This window comes from Furipterus horrens, unplaced genomic scaffold (assembly GCF_987537825.1).
Source record: "Furipterus horrens unplaced genomic scaffold, mFurHor1.1.pri manual_scaffold_1, whole genome shotgun sequence".
In the NCBI taxonomy this organism is placed as follows: Eukaryota; Metazoa; Chordata; class Mammalia; order Chiroptera; family Furipteridae; genus Furipterus; species Furipterus horrens.
Genome location: NW_028327171.1, coordinates 98,332,725 through 98,352,566, shown reverse-complemented (window position 1 = coordinate 98,352,566; position 19,842 = coordinate 98,332,725). Strand labels below are relative to the sequence as shown.

General features: G+C 35.5%; 1 long non-coding RNA gene across 1 annotated transcript in view; it reads left to right on the top strand.

Moving 5' to 3' along the window:
• Nucleotides 1–15,183, top strand: part of LOC150021572 (uncharacterized) — a 558,841-nt gene extending 543,658 nt beyond the window's left edge. Inside the window, exons 6-7 of the long non-coding RNA XR_016508586.1 lie at nucleotides 14,615–14,709; nucleotides 15,037–15,183. This is a non-coding gene — a long non-coding RNA (uncharacterized LOC150021572). The remainder of the gene's footprint in view (nucleotides 1–14,614; nucleotides 14,710–15,036) is intronic.
• The last annotated feature ends 4,659 nt before the right edge of the window (nucleotides 15,184–19,842 follow it).

The following is a 19,842-nucleotide window of genomic DNA, read 5'->3' as shown; positions in this document are numbered from 1 at the left end:
ATACATATACTTTTCAAATGATTTCAAAAAATGGAAGAAAACAAAGTGCTTCCAAACTCATTGTATGATACCAAAATCAAAGACACTACTAAAAAAGAAAATTACAGGCCATTATTCCTGACAAACATAAATGCAAACATTCTCAACAAAATATTACCAAACCAAATTCAACAATACATTAAAAGGATCATACACCATGATCAACTGGGATTTATTCCAGGTATGTAAGAATGGTTTGATATCTACAAATCAATCAGTGTGATATACCACATTAACACAACCAAGGATAAAAATCATATTATCATCTCAATAGAGTAGAAAGAGCATTTGAGAAAATGCAACATTCATTTATGATTTTTTTAAAAAAACATGTCAACTAAGTGGATATATAAGGACATACCTATATGACAAACCCACAGTTAACATGTTATTCAGTGGTGAAAAACTAAGATATTTTCCTCTGAGATCAGGAACAAGACAAAAATGCCCACTTTTGCCTTTTATTAACATAGTTTTAGAAGTCTTTGCCACAGTAATCAGAATGGGAAAAGAAATAGAAGGCATTCATACTGGAAAGGAAGAAGTAAAATTGTCACTATTTGCAGGTGATATGATACTATCATATAGAAAACCCTGAAGACTCCATTTAAAAAAATTTAGGAAAGCTTCAGGATACAAAATTAATAAACAAATCTATTGTGTTTTAACTATAACAAAGATAAATTAAGAAAACAATCACATTTACAAGTGAATCAAAAAGAATACAATACCTAGGAATAAACTTAACCAAGGAGATAAAAGAGCTGTACTCTGAAAACAATAAGACATTGAAGAAATAAACTGAAGATTAAACAAATAAATGGAAGGATATACCATGCTAGTGGTTTAGAAGAATTAATACTATTAAAAAGTCCATAATACCAAAAAATATACAAATTCAGCGTGACCCCTGTCAAAACACCAATGACATGTTTCAAAGGACTAGAACAAGTAATCCTAAATTTTATGTGGAACCACAAAAGACCCTGAATAGCCAGAGCAATCTTGAGAAAGAAAAATGTTGGAGGTATTATATTCCCTGATTTCAGACTATATACAAAACAATAATAATCAAAACAGTATGCTACCAGCACAAAAATAAACACCCATGTACATGGTCTGTTAATCTACAACAAGTAAGGTAAGAATATACAATGGGGGAATGGCAGTCTTTTCAATAAATAGTGTTGAAAAAAAATGAAACTGGACTACTTGTTACATTATATACCAAAAAAACTCAAAACAGATTAATGACTTAAACATAAAACTGGGAGATTCATGTATGTACTGACTGGAGATTGAACCTATGACACTATCCAACTGAGCAACCCAGCCAGGCCAGGAAGTAAACTCTTTGACATCAGTCTTAGCAACATATATATATTTTTGATATGTCTGCCTGGGCAAGGGCAAGTGGGACTAAATCAAACTAAAAAGGTTTGTTACAGTGAAGGAAACCATCAACAAATAAAAAGCCAACCTACTCAGTGAGAACAGATGTTTGCAAATGACATATCCAGTAAAGGATTAACACCCAAAGTATTTAAAGAACTGATACTTCCCAACATCAAAAAGAATCCAAACTTATTTAAAAAATGGGCAGAGGACCTGAATGGACAGTTCTCCAAAGAAGACACATAGATGGACAATAGACATATGAAAAGATGCTCACATCACTAATCATCAGGGAAATGCAAATCAAAACCACAATTAGATATCACCTCACACCTGTCAAATGGTTATTATCAAAAAGTCTACAAATAACATGAATTGGTAAGGATGTGGAGAAAAGCAAACCCTAGTAAACAGTTGATGGTATTGTAAATTGGTGCAACCACTATGGAAAAAAGTATGAAGGTTCCTCAGAAAATTTTTAAAAAGAACTACCATACCAACCAAAAATTCTACTTCTGGATATTTATCCCAAGAAAATGAAAACAATAATTCAAAAAGATATATGCACCTCTATGTTCATTGCAGCATTATTACAATAGCCAAGACATGGAAGCAACTTAGGTGTCCATTGATAGCTGAATGGATAAAGAAGATGGTATATACTCTTATAATGGAATATTACTCAGTCATAAAAAAAAGTCTTGAGATTTGCAACAACATGAATGGACCTTCAGGGTATTATGCTAAATTAAGTCAGACAGAGAAAGACAAATACTATATGATTTATATGTGGATGGAATCTAAACAAACAAAACAAAACAAGAACAGACTCATAGATACAGAAAACAAGCTGATGGTTACCATAAAAGAGGTAGGTGAGGGGGAGGGGGATAAAGGTGATGGGGAATAAGAGGTACAAATTTCCAGTTATAAAATAAGTCATGGGGATATAATGTGGGTACTAGACTTACCGAGGTGATCACATGAGATATATAAATGTTGAATCACTATGTTGTGCATCTGAAACTAATATAATATTGTATGTCAACTATAGTAAAATAAATGATTATTTAATTGAAGAAGAGTCTTAGAAACCAATCAGAATGTTTTGGTGACTTGCTTAATGCTTCACAGAGGTAGATTTTTTTAATTTGCTCACGTCCTGCACAGCATCTGTCACACTCTCCCCATACATTGCTCTCTGGATTGTGCAGGCTTCACTAGGTTTCCAGGACAGAGAAATCTGTGAATAACTGGTTTGCACCCCTTACCTACTCCATTGATTAAATGTTTGGGAACGTTTCCTACGTATCACGAGGAATGAATACTCACAATTCATACTTTCTATCACCCTAGCTATCTTATTTTTAAATGGAAAATCTGAGTCCTTGGTAATCATATTAAGCTTCTTAAGCAGCACATATCAATTCCATACACCAGTTTAAGCATTTTTTTCAGCCTTTCGAAAAAGAGAGTAGGGGAAGAGACAAAGGGAAATCACTTAGCAGCTGATTCACTTATTTTAAGCAGCTCTCCCCATTTTAAAATATTAAAAATTCAGGTCCTGGAACATTGGGTGATTTGAATGTTCTGTGAGGATTTGAAAAGAGTTTTTTTTTTTTTTTTTTTTTAAAGAAAATATGCTCTACATTTAGGGACCTAGATTTTTTAATTATATCTTTAAAATTAGGTTGAAATAAGAGAGTTTAAACCTAAACAGTTTCTCTTCTTCCTTTTCAGTTATTTAACATTATTGTTGTTGTTATTATTATTGTCAAAGCAGGTGCTATGAAAAGCATTTATGTTCATCTCACTGCTGACAGAGCTCACCCTAAAAATCCAAGACTTGGAACTTGGTGTTTCAATAAAGGAAACACAGTTTGAGGTATTTTCCATTCAAACCAGCATCAAAAGTTTTTAATTAAAACCATCAGAAATTAATGGACTAAATGCAGGACAGGGTTCCTACATAACACTACTGGGAACAAGACATCAAGAGGGACCCATTGTGCGTGTTTGTATTTTGTAATGTATTTTTATTTACTTACTGAAACTGAGTCCCAGCTGCACATTGGATGCAGAGCCATGGGAGTGAAACCTGCCGAGGGCTGCTTCACTCCAGCAGTTTCATTTTGCTCACTGATTATTGTCCTGAGTCCTTTGTGATTGTAATTGGTTAGAAAGTTTGAAATTAGCAAGTCCTTGTCAGCCCCTGTAAGCTTTGAAATCATGAGGTTGGTACAGCTTATCAAGTCTGCTGAAACCAAATGGCTTGGTGGGTTAAAAGCAGTGAGGCTTTGCCCCAATCACCACCCACCACCCTCCGCAGTTCCCCTCTTGCAAGACAGCTTTGTTTGAGGCCCTTTCTTTATCATCATCACCAAAGCCTGTTTCTGAATGAACAGATGACGGACTGACTAATGGGGTTGGGGGAAATGAGAGCAAATGGGGTAAAGAGTGAAGTAGAGGCTCAAGGGAATAGGGAGGAAGGAAAAGGGAAGAAAAGGCACAAAAGCAAAAAGAAGCAGGATATAAGATGGAAAGAGCTTTGTAAATACTGGTTTCTGTGTAACTGGACTTGCTATCTCAGGATGGAACTAACTCATTGGCAGAGTGTAAATGGACCTCGGGGCTCTTTTCCTTCTTTTTTTTCTTTTTTTCTTTTTCAGAATTTTTGTTAGAGACTTGCCCACTCACTGTCAAAGGGAAACCACATATATTTATATAAGGACCCATAAGCTACCCACCACCACTGCCATTACATTTTCTAGGAATTAGGGATATAGTTCTTGCCTTTATACATTATAATAGAAGAATGAGGAGTTTATCGGCTCTTCTCCTGTAACCATAAATGTATCTATTGTTTAATCTTATGCTCTGGCCCCCAAACCAAAATTCTATAGAAAATGCCTACGCTGCTTGAATTTCAAAATAAATTCACCTTCAGCCATAGAACAATGCAGGAATTGCTTGGGCAAGATAGGTTAAGTAGATAATTGTCAGCATTGATGAAATGTTTATAGAAGCTAAAGGTTTTAATAACTCTCTATAAATCTTCTCATGCTGGAAGCCTTTAAGCTTAATACACTTAGGTACAATCTTTAATTTTTCTCCATTTCTCCTCTACTTTAATACAAAACAAAAAAATTCAACTGATTACAATAACAACACAGATATTATTATCATGAATTCAGAATGTGAGAAAATTTTTCAATAGGCCCAGTCATGACAAAATAATGCAAAAATATTTCACCATTTTTAGAAAAGCTCCCTAAAGCAGTTCAAAGATGTCTTCCCTGAAACACAGAGAGATCAATACATATCAACTGCCAGAGGATAATTGATGAATGAGTGTCAGGGTTTTCATAAGAACTGCTAAGAATTTGATTTTGATGTCATAACCAGAAAATCAGGTGAGCTGATTAGCAAATCATCATATTTCTGTTTCTTAAGTTACACAGTGTCAGGATTTACTGGCCCAAAGTTGACTTCTTGCAGGAATCAGAAACACTTTATGTTGAATACAATTTAATAAAAAAGATATCAGTCCAACCTTTCCCCAGACCACCCTTTAGGGGCTGCAAAATTCTATTGCACAGTATATTATGTTCAAGTCCCTAGAAGTCTTTATAGGCTATTCTAGCAAATGTGTCGTGCACTCTACCATAGTCCCTAAATTCGCCTCTGATTTCAGCTACCCACAAGGCAATTCTGTGTTAGCCCAGACTCCCACCTCAAGAGTGTTTTTCTGCATTCTGTCCTAGAACCCTTTCCAGTGCTGGGAGAGCTCAATAAATCTACATTGGTTTAGGAAGGAGGGATTGGCAGCTTAATGCCCTGGGAGTAACACTCAACCAAAGGAGAAATAGAGCTGGAAGGAAAAAGAAAATGTTCCAGCCTCTTGATTTCAGCTGGATTCTTTTGGAGGCATTATGTACAAGTCTCAGAATCCTGGTAGATTTGCACTTCGGTTGCCAAACGGGTATCCTCTTTGACACATACTGATTGCTTTGTCCTCTTCTCTGACTCACTCTCACCACTCCTTCACTCCTGCCTCTGAGGTCACCTTCCACATTGCTGCCTGTACCCAAGTTCTTGACTCAGACTCTTCTTTGGAGCGAACCAAAAATTAAACAAGTACTCAGATTTCTTGTTGTTTTAATAAATTTACACCATCTTCTTCTCTACGGTCTACTACACACAACGAATTGTTGCCTATTCATAGCGTGGTCCCGAAAGCTGAATAGAAGCCCAATTGCTCACATCAATAGACTGTAACATTTGAAAGGAAAGATATTGTTTTATTTATCTGTGGTCTCCTATATGTACCACTTCCCTGGCACATAATAGGTACTTAGTTAATGTTTCTTGGATAAGTGAATAAGTGCATAATTTATACCAATGACTTATTAGCAGTAATAAGAAATACTGGCATGTTTCAATTATGAGGTATATTACAACAAATTTTTATGAATAATAAGTTTATGAAGTATATGTATATATGATTAAATTTTTTAAAAAATTAAAGTAAAACAAACACAAGATATTTTCTATAATAAAGTTATACGCCGAAACATAACATGCTCTACTATTTTGGAGAAAAATGGAGACTAGACTGCTATCAATTGAGGTATCTGGTCAAATTCAACAGGTTTTTGAATGACTCTCATTTGGAGATATTTGTGGCTGTAATCATGTGAAGCCAGTCTGGAATGAGACATGGTAAAGTCTTAATTGTGCCTGTTTTCTAGACATAAATATAAGATCTACCCTATTTATAATCAGCACCAAGGAAGAGTCTGCATTCTGTGAGAGAGATTAATGAGCTCCAGAACACCAATGACAATGAGATAGAAAGTTCAAAACTCCATTTCTGCCTCTCAGTGGCTAAGACATGGATATTTTAAAGTTATTTCCAGGGTGTGGTAACCAAGATGGTCACCCTAATGCCAGAAACCTCCTCTTTTTAACCAATGTCCCAGTCTGGACCGAAGAAGGTACAGGGTGAGGAACACTTCCAGAAAAGGCATCTCTGTTTTCCGAATAGTTTATTTGAACCCCAGCTGAGTACAAAAGTACTTGATGTTTTATGTTAACTATATTCCTCTGGTGGGGGCGGCGGGGGGTGCAGGATTTTCTTTCCTACATTCAGAAAATGTTTTTTACTTATATTCTAGAAAGATAAACTATTGATAGGTTCCAAATTTGTCCAAAAATATCATGTTTCAGGAAGAAATGCCGATTTCTTTTCTTTTTTTTAAACATTTCTTGTGACATCTGGAGGACTATAAAATTATAAGTATTTAGAAACATTCTTTTTAAGAAAAATCTATCTAATTTACTCTCTTCTAAAGTGGACTGATATGGAATTTATGCTATGCCTTCCATCATAAGTTTTGAAATACACTCATCCTTTCTGCAGTGGTTATGAGCGAGCGACTTCCTAGGAAACTCCTTTCCACATTAGTTTTCTAAAAAATATCAGCTTAACTGTGAAAGATTCCAAATGAGAGTCAGAGACAGTGATTATAATGGTCTATGCCCTTTGTGTTCCGAAGATTTTGTAGTCGTGTCCAGTGTTCAGTTTGCCAGACACTGTGGGATGGTTATTGGATCCCCCAGGGAGACCTCATGGCAGCTAGAGCCCCAAGAGTTAATCATATCTGGCCAAGCAGAGCCTCCTCTAATGCTCAGATCCCTCCCAGTTCATCCTTGCAAGGAGGACAAATATTTCCTTTTGAATGGGTGCCATGACCTGAAAAGGTTTGGGAAGAACTAGTGTTATAGGCTAGACGGTATGTCCCCCCACACACACCCAAATTCCTATGTAGAAGCTCTTAACACCAATGTGATGGTATTAGCAGGTGGAGCCTTTGAGAGGTAATTAGCTTTAGGTGAGATAATGGTGTAGATCCCGCATGGTGGGATTAGTGCCCTTATAAGAAGAGGAAGGGAGACCAAAGCTTCCCCTCTCTCCTTCATGTGAGGACCCAGTAAGAAGATGGCCGTCTTCCGGCCAGCAGGGCTCTCACCAGAACCCACCCATGCTGGCTCCTTGATCTTGGACTTCTCCCCCTCCAGAACTGTGAGAAATAAATTTCTGTTGTTTCAATACCCATTTGTGGTATATTTTTATGGCGAGCCTGAGACAACTGAGACAACTAGTCCAATGGATTTCAGTGAAGAGTAAATTAGGTATTAAAAAGACAAAAGCTAAGTCAGCTGTTAGAAAGCTGCATTACAGAAGTGAACTTATGTGAAAGATTTTCCATATGACAGGGCTGCAGTGTCGCAGGTTTATCCATATATGTATTCATATAGCATGCACGGGGAGGCTAATTACACTGTTTGAGGGGACTCTGGTACTAGTTATTAACTGACATGTGTATATACGTGATTAGGTACAAATATTCACCCTTAGCTTGAGGGCTGTCATTGGATCTGGTTGTAGGGCCTATTTCCTTTGTCTCTCCTGCCTCCTACCCTAAACTGTTTTATTATCAGATAAATTTAAGAAAACTTTTTTTAAAAGATTTTATTTATTTATTTTTAGAGAGAGGAAAGGATGGAGAGAGAGAGAGAGAGAAACACCAATGTGTGATAGATACATCAATAGGTTGCCTCTCTGCAGGCCCTCAACTAGGGACCCAGCCTGCATCCCAGGCATGTGCCCTGACTGGGAATCGAACCTGCAACCCCTTGGTTCACAGGCTGGCACCCAATCCACCGAGCCACACCAGCCAGGGCTAAGAAAAGTTTTAATCAAAATTATCTGCTTTCTTATTTGCTTTGTTCCAGGCCATCTCCCGTTTATGGTGGTTTCTTGCAACAACCAGCTAGTCATATCACTGGAGAGGATGGCTCCCTTCACCTTTTCTTTTTGAGTTGGCCTCAGCTCAGCTCACTTGTGTCTGTACAGCTACCTTTATCTGTCCTCTGTGCCTTTGCTACTCAGTGTAGTAGTATTAGTATCACCTGGGAACTTGGAACCACAGTATCTGAAGCCCCACCTCAGACCTACTGAAAGAGAATATACATTTTAATAAGATCCCAGAGTATTTGTCTATTCAGGAAAATGTCAGAAGCATATAAATGTCTGACTAAAAGCATAGTAGCAGCTTCTCCATTTATGAACTTTCAACTGACCACCTTTTAAATATATATATGAGAAGTATTCATATATCTACATGAAAATATATATATAAATATCAACAGAAGTATACACAGTGGGCCCCCATAGAGAGTGTTAATAGCTGTTGGTACATTAATTATTGCTGTGATAATGCTGCCTAACAAACAACCCTCAAATTTAAATGGCTTATAACTATAGATCTGTGTAGCAACTGGGTGCCTCTGTTTCAGGCTGTGTCTGGGTTCGTATCTTCTCTATATGCTTCTTATTTTTGACCCAGGATGAAGGGAACAGAAGTCTGGGACAAAGTTTTCTTACTACAAATTCCAGGGGCACAAGAGGCCAAGCCAAATCACACAATCAAAATTAAATCTCTGCTCATTGCATGTCTGCTAAAATTCTAATTGATCAGAAAAGTCACTTAACCAAACTCAAAGCCAAGGGACAGAGAGATATATCCCATTGCCCACATTAATACACACTATACTGAGTTATATTCAAGGCAGATGGTCAAGTGTATGGTTGTATGTTGTAAAGTGTATCGATATACAGTTATGTTATAGAGGCAGTGTGAGGAATTAGGGAAAAATCAACCTAACATATGTAGTATTTGTTTGGACTCAGAAACAAATGACTTACATAGTTGCATAAGTAATTTAGGAAGCCTGATATGGTATAAGGGACTTCTGTTTGTGTGTGTGTGTGTGTGTGTGTGTGTTGATAGCACATTTGCAATCACAGTATCTCTAACCACCCTCCTGAGATCTTCTTTATAGATTACTTTTGAATTCCTTAGTGATAACCACTGAATAGAGGATAAGATGTCAGAGAAAACCCACTGACTTAGAAATGAGGAGCCTTAAATTCTGTTCAAGCTCCATCTCTAAATAAGTGTGGAATTTCACACAATTCTAATGTTGCTGCTTAGTATTTTTTCTTTAAAATAGAAATGTTCCTGTCCTGGCTATTCTTTTTATTTTATTTTTCTTATTATGAAAGCATATGTTGCCATATAGAATGCTACAAGAGGACAATTAAAATCACCTACAATCATATAGAAATAATCTCCTTTCATACTTTATCTTCATGAGAATATACCTTTCTAGTCATTTTTTTTCTGTGCCTTTTTATTTTTGGCAAAACACTGCACATTGTTTTTTATCCTACTTTATCGCCTCAATTTTTATTATGAATAACATTATATACCGTTAAATACTCTTCAATGCCATAGCTTCCTATATCCTACATTTATTATTCTGTTTTTATGGTATTAGATGTTATAAAGTCTTTAAAAAGAAGAATATACTTTAAAAAATGAAGATATTATTATTAGCATTATAGAATTTTAGAGTTTGAATACAAAGAGAGGAAGTAACTAAAATTTAGTAAAGGACTGTTCTGTGTCGTGCCCTGTGCCTTAAACTTTATTTAAGCCATCTCATTTAATAATCTTTCAGCTCAATAAGCCACATAGCATGATAGTTAAGTTCAGTGGGCTATAGACCCGGAAGCCTAACTACACTGTCACTTTATTATTCTGTGAAAGTTTATTGTCTTCTCATTAGCTCAGTTTCCATACATTAAAGCAAAAACAATAACATAAAATCTTGTAAGGATTGAGTGAATACATCTAAAGTGTTTAGAACAATAGTAAGTATTCAATAAATATTAGCTATTATTTTCTATCTTTCAATAACTATACTCAGTTCTACTCTTCCATGAATCCTTCCATTAAAATATAAAGCCATATCGACTTCAACTTTGGTTTGGAAGTAGGTTCTAAGAAGTAATGTTTATAAATGGAAAAGTTCTCTAAGCTTTTTAATTCTGGCTCCTCTGCCTCTTAATAATGTGGCTTCTGGGAATTTAGTTAAGATTCTCACATTCATTTATGTTTTTATTTAGAGTGGATAAATACAAGGCATCTTATTTAAAATGGAAAATACTTGCCATCTTAGTGTCTGTGTTTTTATGAGGATATAAATGAGATAATATATCTTTAGAGTCTGCTAACTTGCCTAGTCAATAAATGGGTTTGTAAATGTTAGACTATTCTCCCTTGTATTGCTATGTTGTTTTATTTGATCTAACCACCACTGTCTCTGAGAAGATGATTCCTATAGTTTTGTCGGTAACAGCCACTTACACATCATTGTGAGGCAGCTAATAAATGTGTCTAGGCTTTAGGGAGACAGTGATGTTAAATGGTGAGCTGGTGGCACAGTTCTCCATTTTGTATTGTTTATCACTAGTTTTCCTCATTCTATTATGTTAGATACTCTTTAGATGTGCCCATTATTGTTTGATTCAATAGCAATAATTATTGTATAACAGACTTTTCTTCCCTAGCCTGTTGATTTGTAATATATTTTTACTCAATTAAACAGAAAACATTGTTATAAAGCAGCCCTTAGTTTCTTCAATATGAGCATATAGAATTATTGGGTGAATGAAGAAATGAGTCAATAATTTAATGAATGACTCTATCTTGTTCATTTAACAGTTACTGAACATTGATTATGTCAGTGTAGCATTTGGACATCATTACTTGACCAAGTACATCAATACAGTTATTTTTTTTTCTTTCTATCTGTAAAACTACGAAAGATTTATCTAGATTCTAAACTGAGAGAGACTTAAAAACAAAAATCTTCAATATAAAATAGAATGGAAAAGTTATTGTTAGAGAAGAATAGGAAAAATGCTGAGGGAAACTAGAGAAACTGGTTGGTTCTAAGGTGAATCAAAAGAAAAAAAATTGGTAAGAAAGTTATCTTTCAAGTAGATGCTGGAGAATGAATGAGAATTTCACCAGATAGATAAAAGGACTAAGGCAACCTAGGCTGATGAATCTTTAGGAGAACTAAGGCAGGAAGCCATGATAGAAGCTGGTGTGTTTCAGGGATGCTGAGGAGATAGGTTTAGCAAGATATTAGGGCATTATGGAATTTAGTGGGTGTGAGGCTGTACAGTTTTCAGGAGCAGATCATGGATGTCTCGGACTGAAGTTTTATAAATTAGTTAATAAGAATCATTAAAGTAACTTTTTTATAAAATAAAGAATAGCGACATCCAATCTATATTTTTCAGAAGCCAGATATTACATAATTTAACTCACAGTGGGCTCCATTGGTATTGAACTTTGGATTGGTTAGAGAATTGTACAGTTCCACACACACAGACAAACAGCAGACATTTTAGTCAGTGAAAGTGGTACTATATCAAAAATGGATGTGATGCCAAAGTTACCTTTCTAAAATGAAAATTTGATCATATCATTCCTCAACTTAAAAATGTTTCCTCATTACTAATAAAATAAAATCTTCCACATAGAACAAAGAATTGCAGTAATTGAAAATTAAATTAAATCTAAAGTTTGTTGTATATCATTGCAAAGACTTTTATAATCAATCAGCCTTTGGTTTGCTCATCTGTGAGATTATAATAGCCATCCTGCAGCTTTGGTGTTAGTGGTTCATATAAAGCACCTAGTATATTGTTCCTATACGTGATAAACCCTCAGCTCACGGCAGCTATGATTATAATCACTGTATTATCTGATCTCCGTTATTTCTTTCTAGCTCCATCTATACTCCCACTGCTGTTTTTCACATCAAGTTGATTGCTTTTTATATTTTTATTGTGGATCATACTGCTTAGCACATAGTACGTACACAACAAATGTATCTTTAATGAATTAATATATTATCATAACTTCCTAAGGTCACTCTTATGCTCATGCACTCTAGGTAAATATAAAACTCTCCTCTTTGGCATTGCATTTTAAATAATTCTCTATAATTGAGCCATTTAATGACAGAATTTCAGGAGGGCTTCATTGAAAACCCCTCCTTTTGAAATTATCAACTCAGTACCACTTAAGGTCATTTGTAAAAAATAATGCTGCTAAAAAGTGTATTTGAAGACTACTGATTTTAGAATTATCCAATTCAAACCCTTAAATAGATGTTGTTTAAAATAATAGATAAAATACCACCCATTTTGTAGATGTGAAGGAAACAATGACAAGACCTGCTACCTGACTGGGGAGTTTGTTACAGCAATCATGATGGTCTCCCATTGCCCTTAAATTTGTTCTCTCCTTAAGACAGCAGGCTTGTTTTGAGTGAGTTTGTGCATGTGTGTGTGTGTGTGCATTTTTCAACTTTTTTAAAAAAAGAATAGGAACACAGTTTTCAAAGTGATGCTAATTATTAGTTAATGATGCCGGGACACCTATGAAGAATGTATTTGTTAAGTGTAATATGCCCTTATTTTTTGTTTGTTGATTTTACAGCCAATCTAAACATGTGGAGGGAGAAAAATCAAATTTTGCTAATTTGAAAAGAACAAAAACAGCTAAAACCTTCTTTTATAATTTCTAAGCCATTATGAGAATATTGCAGACAAAAGATTGTACATGAAAGAATTTTTTTTTAAATCAGGTTGCTTTGCCTTTCTTTAGTCACTTCAGAAGTCTTTGTCAGATATGAAAAAGAAATATAATCAAAATGAAGAGTAAATACAATTAAAATAGTTCTTTGCCTTGACATATAAGCTTCTTATGGGCAAAAATCTGTATAAATTTAAATACTATGAAACTTAGGTTTAAAAGAAGAAATAAGAAGAGTAGGCAGGGAGAGAAAAAGAGAGGGGAAGAAGTTCAATTTTTACACAAGTAGATACAGAAAATGATGGCAAGTGAAGCGACATTAAATCTGTAGTTGCTTTGACAAGAATAGTTTAGATCCATATTTGGTTGTTGTTGCTGTTGCTGTTTGCCAGTAACTGGCATGTGCCCAGGTGCCTAGCAGACAGTTTCTTTTACAAAGTTAACTGGATAAGCCACATTAGTTTGCTATAAGCATAAAGTTTGTGATAACAGAAATAATTAAGAATTCACCTGATTCATTATCAAAACTTAATATTTATTGAACGCCTACCTTAAATTCATTCTTCACTTTTCTCACTTTCCTCCTGTTTTGTAAAGTCCTTCGTTCAGAGGCTTATGGGGGGAATATACTTGACAGAGTTCCAGGCACATAGTTAAGTGCTCACTAAATGTTTCATATTGCTATAGATATTATGTTACTTATAAAAGTATAAATAAGTATATTATCTGATAGAATTGTTATGAAGATGTAATAAGTTAGTGCATGTTATTATAGGAGTGTCTAGAACATCTAAGAGTTCAACAACATATATTAAATTATCTGGAAAGCCCTACACACAGCAATGAGGATTCATATTGATAATGTCTCTGAAAAGAAATAAGATCTAAATGGGGATAGGGATTATATGTATTAAAAGATAAAAATCAGTAGAAGCAAAGCTAACATTTAATAAGCAGTGACCCTCCATTGAGGTCTAATGTGCATTATTTCATTTAACCCTCACAACAACTAAATGAAATTGATGTTATTATTTCTATTTTACACAGGAGGAAACTGAGGCATAGATATTAGTAGAGTTAAGCACTATTGATATCTAGGGTTTAACTCTTATCGGACTTCACATCCTGAGTTTTTAACTACCATGTTATTAAAAACAGGCTCTATGCAAACAAGTGTGTAACTGTTCGGAAGGGAAAATGAGCACAGAGAGCTGGTCAATTGGGAAGAGCTTCAGAGGAAATAAGGGGACTTGGTCTTATGAGATCAAATATTCATCATTTAGCAGTTTCTGGCTCCCTCAATTTGAATCGTGATTCCTCTACTCACTAGCAATATGATCTTAGGCAACTTTTTAAACTCTCTGTGCCTCTATTTTCTCATCTATAAAATGAGAGTAATAATAGTATCACCTGGTGGAGTTGTGAAGATTTAGTGAATCAGAATGTGTGATTACAGTGGAGTCTAGGACATGTACATCTTCCATTCATGTTAGCTAATGTTAACATTGTTCTTGTCACTGGTGGTGTTGTGATTAGTGATAGCAATACTTGGAGATTTTTTTTTATTCCTGATGAGTTAGCATTTAAAATGAGAAGCTAGTAGTTCAAAGGTGTAGCTCATTAGAAGACTTAAAGCATGGTTTTTCAACTTTCAGCCCAAGAACTATGCTTCAGCCTAACACGTGAAAAAGAGAAAACACGTGATGTCGGAGGATTCCATTGTATATTTAGATGAAAGGAGTTTAGTAAGGTAGTATGTTTGCTACTCTCATGTGGTTTTCTTTGCTTTGTGCCTGTCCATTGATCTTCGCAGTTAGCCCTCTTAAGAAAATAATATCCACTAAAGAACTAGTGTCATTTTTTACTTCTTGTGGACATATAAAGATTATTTTTAAAATATGCACACTGAGTCTTTAAAACAGAATCTTGGTGATGCTAAACCACAGCTTACACTGTCACGTATAGCCCATTTCATTAAAGGAACATTAATGTGCTTAGCAGTTAGTGTGCAGAAGTGAAAAAAAAAAAGGTAAAGTAACCTTATTCGTGAGAAGAATATGATAATATTCATTGACAGGGGAACTACAAGGAGCAGTTATCCCAAGCTGTGTCTTTCAGACATTTCTGTCAGATTTTCCACTGGGGTTGTGATGTAAGTTCAAGAAATTCCAGTGTGACAAGAAGACCAGGCCATTGTCCACCATCTTTGCTATACCAAAGGAACAGTATCCATCGAGAAAAAATGGATTTTAAAAAGTCTTTAATAAAAATGATTATTGGCAGCACTTGACTGGTTTTTCCCTCTGCTTGTCGTTTATCATACATTCTTTTTTTCTGCCCTTTTCAGAGGCCCTTTGAAGCCAGCAAGCTATACCAAAACACTCATATTTTTTATGTGTGTGTGTATTTATGCATGTTATGTGTTTAAACACACATCACATTTGGAATATTTTGCAATGTTGGATATTATGCATCATATGACTTTTTATAAATCAAAAGGCATTTATCTAATATTTACTGCTTCGTGATAAGAAAATGTTATAACTCTTGCTTTTTTTATTTTTGCCTACCTTCCTCCCTCTTCTTCCTTCCTTCCTTTCCTTTTCCTTTTTTTCTTTCTCTTTCTTTCTTCTTCTTCTTCTTTATTTCTCTCTTTTTCTGTCTTTCTCTTTGTCTCTCTGTCCCTCTCTCTCTCTTTCTTTCTTTCTCTCCCTAACTTATAGACAAAATAAACCGTAATTTCAGCATTTACAAGATAATTTGAGTTATACCAATTAACTTTATTTTCTGGTACTCATTCACCATAGTCTACACCTGTTTTTACTCACTCATTAGTGGATTTCTTTTTTTAATGTAAATCTCTGAGCTAGAAGTTAATTATTAAAAATAGACCAAGGTACTACATGATCATTCCTCTCCTCGCTTGCTTTCTTTCCCTTTCAGAATACTCAACTGCAAACTTTATTACATGGAAGTACAGTGCTTCTTTACATGCACTTCGCAACTGCTTTGTGTGTGAGCTATGAAACAACTAGAATTAAAACTTGTCTAAGGCCCCAAAGCCTGTTCTTCACAAAAGAACCTTTCAAATCAGGCGATTTGGGAAGTGTTTTGAACGGTGCATAACTAAGTAGAGTAACTAAACAATTGCTTTTGAGCATCTGAAGCTTGCCCATTAAGTTTTCTATAGCCTTTTCTTTTCCTTTTTGTGGTTTAAGAAGTGATTCATGTTCAGTATATAAAAGTTCTGGGTTCAGCCCCCCTTCAGCTTTTAGTGTAAAGGTCTCCATGAATCTAGTAAATAAAACAAGTAAATGTAAGAATTTAGGCCAGTTGAGCTGATGTGAGTTTATGCACTAAAATATGTTCTTTCTGGGGGAAAAAAAAGTATCTGTTCTATGTTTTAGTTTCCTAAATTCAGATACAGAAATGCACCCTAGTTTTCTTTGGAAGATACACAGGAGTCAAATTGATTGTAAACAACTGATTCAAATTTTACATGGAACTTCATTGAATAACATCAGTACTTTTCAGATAGAAAAATCATTACCTACCAATACGGGTGAATTATGAACATATCCCATCTAAGCAAAAGCATAGCCAAGTGTCTTAATAATGCTTCATTTTAGATGTTGCACTGGTGAGAGCCTCCCCGCCCCCGAAAAAAGACCAAAGTATATAAAATCTCAGGATGTTTGCCTGAGTTAAAATTACAATATAGCTTTCACTTTTGCCTTTCTTGGCTTTTATGAAACATTACTACTGATCCTCTGTCATTTAAATCAGTGGAGAACCTGGATTCATCTTAATTTACATTCTTTATTCCCCTTCTTGTGATACCAGTTATGAGATATGATGATGTAAAGCGTTTCTACTTATAATGGTTTCAGCCTGTCCCTTGGCAGCCTAAATCTTCAGGCTAATTCACAGATCAGTTAAATAGCCAAGGTTATTATTATTATAATTATTATTTTAAATTTATATAGCACTTTCCTCCAAGGGGCTCAAGGTATTTTACAGACAATAAATTACCCAATAGGAAGTAATCCTCCTATCGCCCTGTGGGGTAGGCACAGTCACAGAAATGAAATTCCAAGGCAGCGCTGCCTGTGTCACCACTGAGCGCACTTCCCCACCCCACTGTGAACCTGCTCAGCTGAAGGTAAAGCGGAATGCTTTTAGCTTGGCAAGGATGACTTAAAGCTAGACCTTTGGGGAAGTGGTCCTGTGCTGTTTCTTTCGTGCTTTGAGCTACCCTGGAAAATATCACGAATGAGAGCAGCCAAGAATATACATCTTGATTTGCACGTTCATAGATAAGTTCCACCTACATAGTTTAATTTAATCCTGACTCGAGACAAGTTAGGATGTGGTCTTACAACTTACACGTGTACAAAAGTTATTTGCGAAGTGCATTTCAGAGGAAGATTCCAAGGCTCTCTAGCTCAGAGAGTCTAAATTAGTCAGAAAAGGGCCCTGGAATTTGCAATTCCACCACAAGTGATTGTGAGGCAGGTGGTGCTGACCTGTGCTTTGAGAAGCTTGAGCTGATAAGAGAGAATTGTTAGTCCCTATTCTACATAACAGAACATGATGGCTCAGGAAAGCAGATGTCACAGGACTTGGCAGAGCCCTTACTAGAAACCAAGTTTTCAAATTCCAAAAACCTGTATTCTTTTTATTATGCAACAATGCTTCCCAGAAAGGGAAAGCAAAGACACAAACCTAACAGGATTTGAATGTAAAGGAAAGGAGAAGAGTTTGACATGCATATGAAACACTTTGCTCTTTTATGGACTGGTGTCTCCTTGCTCCTTGATTTGTGATGCCTGAGCAGAGAAGACCATATCTAGGCAGGGATAGAGCAAATGAAGCCTGTTCCTTGATTTTAGAGCAACCTGTTCTCCCAGCCTTCAAGTCAGTCAGCTAACTCCAATCCAGAGGATGCCTATTAGATTTGTAGTGTTTAATTTTTCACTCTGCCCACAAAAAGAGTTTTCTCCTTAATAGGTGCTGCCACCAAAATAAAAAGTGGTTTTGCTAGGAAACCAAGAAAAGCTCTTTTAATAACCTTCCTGTTTACGTGAGTGGGCCCTTTATGCGATGGGATGGGTTTTACATTTTTTATTTGAAGCATTCTTACTCCATTTCTAAGAGAGAGAGAAAAAATATAGCAGGAAATGGTTATGAACAATTTAACTATTATTTTTCAATTTAGTATTCCATTTGGGGTAATTTCATTCATTTTTTTCCCTTGAATTAATTTTTATTTCGTTTTCTTCAAAAAACTGGGACAAGCCATTATAGGAAAAACTGCAGACAGACACAGTGTATCCAAAGCTTTTATTTGTTCTGAAGTTCTTACTCCAAGGGTCAGAATTCCACAGTGGGGTTTAGAGGTGCTTGTGGGATTTATTTGGGGTTTTCAGAAACCAGAAAAAGACACGTGATGTTACTCATGGTAAAAATTCCCACACTCTGCATAAACTCACCAGACTTTCAGTGGGTACTACTGTAAATTGTATTAAGAGAATTTCTATGTCCTTCTTTTTCTTAAATGCATGCAACCCTGAGCTAGAAATAATAATTATTACTGTTTTAATGAAAAATTTTGTGAGTCTCATGTACCTTTTTATTCTTAGAAATTATCTTCTGCCTCTGAAATTTTTATCTTAAAAAACAAAAGCAAAAACACAGTGATTATTCCCAGTCATTAAACAGATAGACTTTATTGAAAAAAAATCCAGCAGCCTGTTCCAGTGGGCCAAGATGGCACTCCTTCTTTGTCAGGGGTGGAAGACAGCAACAATAGGAAGAAGACATTTGGTGTCATGTATATGATATCCTTGGAAAAATACATTTTGTATCCTTCTCAGAACTGGCCTCTCAGGATTGTCAGGTTTGATCCCTTCCAAGATTACTTTATACCCAGGGTGGATCAAGATTTTGTCAGAAGCTTAAACTATTTGGGGGATCCTATTTAAGAAAAACAATACAACATTATAATTACAAATTAACTGCAGGGTCTTGGAAGGGGCCATACAAGGGAGAGGCCCTGAAGTTTAAGCTCTATTAAATTCACAGTAAATCCTCAAATGCATAGTCCCATTTAGGGCTTTACGGATGCACACTTAATAAATTTTATTGTTTCATATAATAACAAGATGATTTGAGGATAATGGTCTATTTTAAATGTCTAGTCATTAGGTTAAAAGTAATAAAACATTATAAAAATAATGCAACAAACAATCTAACTAACTGGTTCCCTGTACTGTTCATCTCCGTTTATTCAGGCTAACTCTAATTTAATGCAGGCCAACAAGTGCCATTAGAACCAATATCTGTGCATGTAGCCTGGTATTTCAGGCAGTCCTTGAGATAATAAACTACAGGGCAGTTAAAAAAAATGGCAACAGTTCTTGAAGTTCTTTACGATGGAATTATAGCTGTATTATGAACCTAGTATCAGAAACTAGGGTAGGTTGCATTAGACCCATTGTCTCTCTTCTTCAAATTGGAAAGGATGTAAGAACACAGTTTCCCCACATTTTGCTTCTACCACCCATTTTTACACTTAATTGTACTGTTTCATATTTCTCTTCAGCTCAGTGAATTCATATTTTTCTGTAGAACAAGATTGTAAGCATCTTGAAAGCAGAGATTAGAATTTTTTCTGAATCTTTCATTGCTCCAGAACATTGCTGTTTCCTTCCTTTATATTTTCTTATTTAAACTTCTCCCTTTGCCTTGTTTTACCAGTAAATTTTAGTAGTGGTCTCTTGGTAGCAGGTACTAACAATTTTGAAGAAGTTCTGTGAAAACCTAAAAGCATCCCCTCTCTTCTGCTATCCTTCTGACCCTAGAACTTCCCCTTACGGGAGGA